The sequence below is a fragment of the Rosa chinensis genome, chromosome 4, assembly GCF_002994745.2.
Source record: "Rosa chinensis cultivar Old Blush chromosome 4, RchiOBHm-V2, whole genome shotgun sequence".
Lineage (NCBI taxonomy): Eukaryota > Viridiplantae > Streptophyta > Magnoliopsida > Rosales > Rosaceae > Rosa > Rosa chinensis.
The window spans coordinates 8,857,783-8,865,827 of record NC_037091.1 but is presented as its reverse complement, the minus strand read 5'-3'; the positions used below and the strand labels follow the sequence as shown (position 1 = coordinate 8,865,827).

The 8,045-nt window shown below is 38.2% G+C and overlaps 1 pseudogene; it reads right to left on the bottom strand.

Moving 5' to 3' along the window:
• Positions 1–2,412: 2,412 nt before the first annotated feature.
• On the bottom strand, positions 2,413–7,543 carry LOC112198501 (annotated as a pseudogene).
• Between the last annotated feature and the right edge of the window lie 502 nt (positions 7,544–8,045).

Sequence of the window (8,045 nt, the reverse complement as noted above, 5' to 3'; positions counted from 1 at the left end):
TATACTTTATACCAGATAGGAATTAACGGTATGGGGAAGCTAGTCTATTCAATTACCAATTATGACAGAGTATTGCAAATCCATGCTTCAAATGCCTAAGAAGACAAGAAAGATTTGAAAACACCAAATTTTGATTAGTGCTTGTGGATACATCTTCATTCACCAAAGAATGCCTGACCTCAACAATTAATTTGAAGGAAAACATAGAAAAGTTAAGACCGTGCATGTACTACAAAAGCAATTTATTGTTGATCATTTGCAGGCAAGCATCTAAAATATCCTACACTAGAAGTGACTTGATTTCAGAGTATGAATACAGAGGTACACTCCTGAAAAGTTAAAAATCCAATACAACGTATATGCCACATGACAATTGCAGGTTGAGGTTAATATACCTGCATACTAGAATATATAGCAAGCTCCAACTTAAGAGGATTGATTTTGCAGGAACCACACAGAAAAACAATGATCCAACTGCAAAGAATGGACTAGTAGGCATGATTATCAAGTGATCTCTCAGAACATTTCTAAATCAAAGAGACAACAATCAAGTGAAAGCTGGGTAAATTTCTTCAAAGAAGTTCAAGGAATCTATCTATAACATTACCTACGTAGCTAGAGCAATATTTGCTGCAGAGATAGTGAATACAGTTGGACAACATTTTCATTCTGAAAATGCATCAGTACTATTAGTAAAATATCTGTTAACATACTACACCATATATTGAGCGCAAGACGTGTTTATGGGATTAGGATATGAATGAAAAAGATGATGGACCTGGAAGTATCAAGTTTCAGCAACAATGGAGCTTCAACTCACTACATACTTGATACTTTTCGAGAATGTTATTAGTTTATTCTTTTAATGTACTCTCTTACGCACTAAAGTAACTGGCTTTCACTTTGAAGGTCCCCTAGACCTATAGAGGTGATCAAACTTGCTTCTGTTTCTCTGTCCTTTCTTCTATTTTCTGTTCTTATTACTACTATATGGCTATCTGCACAATAAATTTGAGCTACCTGCAACTCAAATCACCTATAACTTTCATATCTAAAATAATCACACAAATGCTCACACACAGCATCAACAATCAGAGTCCCACTTTACAAATAAGTTAATCATCGAACTTAGTGTAATAAAGTTCCGAGAGTAAATCCAAAATTAGGGAGATAATGAAGTGTGACAGGAAGTCAGGAATGCAATCAACAAAATAGCTAATATAACATTATGAGAGAAAAAATGTAGTGAAAACTGTTTTAAACTGTACTAAGACTCCAAGAGCAATGTGAAAGTATTCATCCAAAGAAATCCAATCATCGATATCCACTTCTTGAGCAGTGGAGGATTAACTTCCTTTGATTTGTTGGTGCTTGATAAGTAATGTTTTGTGGTTGCGTTGTATGTTAAAGTACGTGAGAGTTATGCTAAGGATGGGAGTTTGCTGATTGGTATATGTAATTGATTTTTGTTTCTTTTCTTCCCCCAGGTTGGAGAGAACCCCTTCTACAAGGAGGTCGAGGTGAGCTTTTATTTCTGATAACAATCTGATGTGGGATTGAGGCTTTAGTATATCCCGGCATATACTCTAATAGGAATGGATGAAAGCAACTCAAACCAAGCGAACAATGGCTATGATTCTGTGAAAAAAACATATGGGGAAGAAAGGTTCAGATCTAAGACATCACTATTACCAAACATAATTAGGATCTTCTACGAAAAAACAAATGAATGGTGTAGACAATGAGCTTGAATTCAACCAGAGCACCATATCAAGCTCATAAAGTACTGATCACCACTAATGATCTTGATGGCACTGTGTTATACTGGTAGACATGTATGAACAAGAAGTCAAATAATTCATAATTCTTAAAGTTATTGGACCTTATCCTAAGTGGCAGTCCAAGTCCGTTAATTGATTTTCTAGAGCATTCACCCCTGGATTGTCGGTGTTCAATGTGATCATACATATTAAACTGATCCTAGTCTTGCTACGAAATCATTGGTGGTCCTTGGAGCCTTACTGATCGAAAAAGTAGCCTGTGATATTTATTCTGGTCCTCAAAATAAGTCTTGAATGCTGCTTCTTACTGAACCCACTAAAGAGAATGAGAAAAACGTTCGGTGTTTGAGGTATAAGAACAAGAACCTGTGATTTAGGCAAGAATGGGCTAGGTACCTTCTGTAGGCAACGATTTATGGAAAAAACAAATTTATTTGCAAAGTAGGGCCTTTGACAAGAATAATAAGGTGTTAAGGAGGTTACCCATACCAACAGACACCAGAACAGAGAAGACCCACTATAACTAGCCAATTAAGCAATAATACTGTGGTGTTCTGATTATCTTTTATGTCTAAAATTTTTTGTTCTTTCTAAACCAGATAATAGAGTTTCTTAGATAGAGTAGTACATGTAAATCAAAAGTACTGTATAACAAAAACACTTTAAGCGTACTAGATGCTTTTGCACACAAGAAAAGCACTCAGGTAAAGTAACCTTGCTCAAACATTCAATACTGAAGTCATTCATCTTCTAGCATAAGTTGCTAGTGCATTATGTTTACGCTTATCATTACCACTCTATACCACGCCTCTCCTTTCTGCATATCACTGCCAATTTGTACCAACTATGACTATATATAGCAGGAAATTAAAATATTACAGTATTTTCTTGTTTCTTGTGTCATAGAAAGGCGTTGCACTTCAGTCCTTTGCATCTGCAATGCCTCCTGCAGTTATCTGGAAAACGTTCGTTTCTGTCAAGAATAACAACACATATAAGCCTACCCTAGTCATGATACATGCAGTCTCAATTATAGGATGATGTAGGTAATGATAAAAGTCATAAAGTATATCAATAAAGCAAATGAGAAGGATATTGCTTCAGCCTCAGGCAGGTTTGGGGCATCAAACACCTTGCAGACACGCTGTTCCCCTTTGCCTTTCCTAAACATGAGCCTTATGGTTGCTGCATGGGCGAGCACATCGGATCAGATATGAACACTCCACCACCGGGGTCAGCTATCACTGCACGGTAATCAGATTCACTGTGAGCCTCCAACTTACATGCATCAAATTACTATAAGATCCACTCAAAGATTTTCACTTAAAAAAATTATCCATGATTGAGCTCAAAAGGGTCTTTGAATTTGGTCCATGACCAATTACCTTGGTTGGTCATATAGACAGCGACATTGAATTCCTCACAATCTTTATTAATCGGGAAAGCATCTTTGCAAGTTTTTGCTGAAGAAGAAAAATAAAGAGGAAGGCCATAAGATTAAAATGAGTGTATATTTTATTTGGTCTGAAAGATCTAAATGATAGTATATGAGCCTATGTATTGCAGGGAATCTGTGAAACTGACCTGGCGATCTGCAAGCTCTCCTCTCCCAGTAAAATCAACACGAAATAGAGCAATCACCGAGTCCGCAATCTGAAACACATGAACACATAGAAGTCAATCTTCCAGGCCTGTTGATAGTTGTACCATGACAGAGTTCTGGCTTGCTAGTTGTCTCTATGCTCTTATGGCTATATGGAAAGCTCGCAATAAGCTTAGCTTTGAGGACAAGCGCCCTTCCCTCATGCGAATTTTCACCTCTCTAAAGGCTTGGCTTCGCTTTGCTGCTCCTTACATGCCAGGTTATTCGAATGGTTTGGTTGACATTCAGTTGTTGGTTGGGTTGGGTATTCAGCCTATTCCTAAAAATCGAGTGGCGCCGCGGTTAGTTCTCTGGCACCCTCCAATTTTTCCTTGGATTAAGTTGAATACTGATGGTCTTGCAAAGGGTAATCCAGGACCTGCAACTTGTGGTGGTGTGTTTCGTGACACCCATGGTCATTACATTGGCGGTTACTGTCAAGGATTGGGACACAAATCTGCCTTCTACGCAGAGCTTATGGGTGTGATCATTGGGATTGAATATGCCTTCCAGTATGGTTGGCGATGCCTCTGGCTTGAATGTGATTCGACTAGTGTTATTGCATGCATCAAATCCTCATCTTTTGTTCCACCTTGGCCGCTACGAATTGCATGGCTTGCTTGCTTAGCACGTATTAGAGCAATGACCTTTCATTGTTCCCATATTCTTCGGGAAGGAAATACGGTGGCTGATAGAATGACAAACATGGGCTTACTTTCTCCATCCTTGGTATGGCATGTTTCTCCCCCGCCTAATATATCTCCTTATCTTCTTATGGATGATTTGGGATTCCCTTACCTTCGCCATGTTTAACTCTCTTTCTTGCATGGGTTGGTGTTGGGCTTGTTTTAATAGTTGGAAGTTGGGTAAATTTGAGATTCTGCTTCAATCTTTTCACTTCCTTTTGACTTTCTTTCTAGCTTTTTGGGTAAGGTTTATGTCCCCCCCTTCTTTAGGTTGTATTTTCTTTTTTATGTTATTAATGAAATAATAATAGGGGGACGGGCGGTGGGTTCCCAGAGTGTGGCAAACCCCTCTCCTTCGGGATTGAGGGTGGGACTTGTTCCCTACATCGTTTGCCTCCGAGGAGCTAATATCGCCTAATCCCTTATTCAAAAAAAAAAAAAAAAAAAGTACTGAAGTCTTTACCAGAAGTCTGAATGGCTCTTCAGCCATTTTTGCAGCTAGACCAAGAAGCAGATTATACTGATGCTCATATGTAAAAGCACGAGCATAAACGATCTTTATGCAGTCATAGAAAATGTCAAAGGTTAGTTCACTGTCATCACTATCATTTGTTCAAGTGAAAATGTATGTATAGATTGAGGATTACTGTTTACACCTGGTTTATCGACCTTCATTTCATCAAGTCATAACCATTGAAGGGAGAATCAAGATAATGATTAACGAAATTCTCATTATTAATGTGTTGTTATCTTGAGGATATGTTAATAGGAAGAAGGTATCATAGCAAAAGAATGTTTTCTTATATCTTCTAATTAAGGTCGAGATAAATATCAAGGAAGTCAAGGTCATGCACGTACTAGTGCTCATGGATTAGTTTTACTAATCCAACTTGGCAATTGTCAGTTTCCAAGACCTTCACGTGGTACAACATGTTAGGACTTATCAAATTAGGAGTTTGCAGGCAAGATTAGCATTTTAGTGCATGAGGGACTGTAATAGCAGAATGAAACCAAAGTATGTGGGCTTCTGAACCAACTTCAATTATAGTTGGATAAGGACTTTAACAAGAAGAAGATTACTACCCCGTGAAGAAACTAGTACGTGGCCGATATTCATCACACGAAGATAGAGTTTTAATTGTCAAAGAAGTTCCAGAGATGAGCACAAGAGTTGGATTCGTGAAAGGCTTCTACAACGTACTACAAGCAAGTCCACCTTTATATAAAGAAGCAATCGACATATCAAGACACATACATCTCCAGCCAAAACTCCATCATGGGTTTCCTTTTATTTTTCTTAGCTCCAGATTAATTTCATTGTCTTTTCAATTCTTTAGTTGTTGGCTCTACTAGTTCAAGTCATTTCCCTTCATTTTTCTTGTAATCTAGTATCGATATTCAATTGTTTCCCTTGTTACTTTTTGATAATAGTTGATAGTTTTATCCTTCAAGCCGTTTACTTTTTCGCTATTTACGTTATCGTTCATTTAGTTTCTTGCAATTTATTTTCTTGTTCTTTATTTTTCTGCACTTAATTTAGAGTTTACTTCCTTACTCTTTTACTATTGTGTTTATGCTCTTTACCTTTCTGCACTTAGTCTAGAGTTTACTTCTTCGCTCTTCTGTTATCGTACTCTACGTTTATGCACTAGGAGTAGTTTAACGTAATTGTTCGGTTACCAATCATCATTCGCCTCATCCATTGAACAACCCGAAAGTCCTTATTTCTAAAGGCATCAAACCCTCAGCCGAGATTGTTCCTTCCTCGGCTTTCAGTCGCTCGACGAAGTCAGAACACGCGCACTTCATCTACTACATCTACAATTGCACACTTGGCCTTCTGGTCGTGTGCTGGCACGCTCCGCATCTATTCATCAAGAAGGACATTTGTTCCTTGATCCCTCGGCGGCCGAGGTGATTTTCAGAGGTAACAATTACATTGTCGAGAACAGCTCCTGGGTCCAAGCCAAATCTTTCAGCTATAGGTATAATTCGTTCAGGCCGGCTGCGAGTGCATTTAGTTAAGAAGAAAACATTCTTATATTGGTGGTATTGATGAAGATAATTCTTGGTCATCCTTTGTTGATAAAAAGCTACATGAAACATTAGTTGGGATGGACATAGAAAAAGGATACAATGTTCCCTCAGTATCAATGTAAGCAACCTTTCCATTCCCTCCATGCATGTTAGTAGGAAGCTGCAAAGTAGCAAATAAGCTCAGTCAACAACTAGGCTAGGCTTGATATATATTTGAATCAAACTGCATGTTCAAGTATGGAAATCATAGGCTAGCAACTAGTTTATTATTTGAGAAAGACCAGATATGGGATGCACAGTTGTAAAAGCAGTATTGGCATTCAATTTTACTTGGCATCGCATTGCAGCAGTTCAAAACCCGCAATTATCAACTTTTTCAGTAACATGCTTCTAACGGTGTATAATCTCTCTGTTAATCAAACTGAATGATATGCAAGATGACTCACAGTCAATCTAAACTTAACATTTCACTACTCAAATGCCACACTTTTAGAGAAGGACCACAACAGAATTTTGCAGCATGATGGCATGATTTCCAGTATGCTAAGACAGTCACTACTTAAGGAGAGAGACAAACCTGTGTAGTTACGCAGAGTGTGTGTGCTTGGCTCCCAGTTGTTATGCGAATCACAGACTTCTAAGGTTCACATTCATCCCCACAGTAACTAACTTCCAAGACTGCATTTACTTTAGCCAGTTTAAAACCACAAGCAACTTTAAACTTACTCTGGTTATAGCATCACTCCCAGTAATATATCCAAAGTTCTGAAAAAGAAGAAGCAATAATGAAAACCGAGAAGAAACTTATCACTCCAAAAACTTCAGAAAATCTAGATAAACATTTCAGATTATGGCAAGGTTAAGCACTGACCACTATTTTCTCAGCAGCTTCACAAATCTTATCAACTTTGGCCTCAGATAAACCTTTAATTCCGGTCAAGTTCTGCCAAACAACAATCACAGTAAGGAAATCTGACTTAAACATTTACAGTTTCAAACAATGATGTGAAATTTGGGATTGAATCTGAGGTAGTAGATGTTTGAATGGTAGAGATAACATGGATCTCTGCATGTGAATCTGAATCCCTCCTGGGACACTTTCACACTGTGACAAGTCTCCACTATACATGGGGGTACGTACTCGAACTACTTGATGCATTTGTTTAATGGATTCGGAGTGCATCAGACAAGGGCGGCCTCTCCTGCAAAGCAGACTGGATGGAGGCATCAATAGCCTTGACCAGCTCTAAATCTTCTTCAACTGGTGGTGCAGTTGGCTGGTTAATTGCAGGACGAGCCTGAAAAATTTACACATTCAATGCTCCATGTACAGAAGGAAATCATATTTATGCTTAAAGCAACTTTGACTGCTCAGTACTTTGAGAAATTCTCTGCAGTACTTAATAGTGTATTTTACAGTATAGTTGTGTCCCCCCCTCCCCCCCAAAAAAAGGGACAAAACTATGAGGGGTATAAGTTGTAGTAATTCTGTAAAGGTTCGCTAAACCTAGTTCAATGAACATATAGCATGAGTATTGAGTCCATATATCCCCATTTCTGAGCTGTAATATTACCTTTCTTTAATCTCTTGTTACTCTGGTGTTGGGTGTGGGGATAATTTCTCTCCACCAGTACTGGAGCTACAAGTCCCCACATCAACTTTCTTTTTATCAGATCTACGAGGTATGCTTTCCCAGTTTGGTGATCATGCCCGCTGTTTTGATATGCATTTCCTCTGTTTATCTCATTGATCTTCTGTTTTAACTCCTCTAGCTCAGCAAGAGCATTCAACAATTTCTAGAGCACGAAACTGAAATCAAATTAGTGACGGTAACTGCATAAAGGTTAACCTTTATTATAAATTAAAGACGTGATGAAATATTACCTTTTTCACTTCCT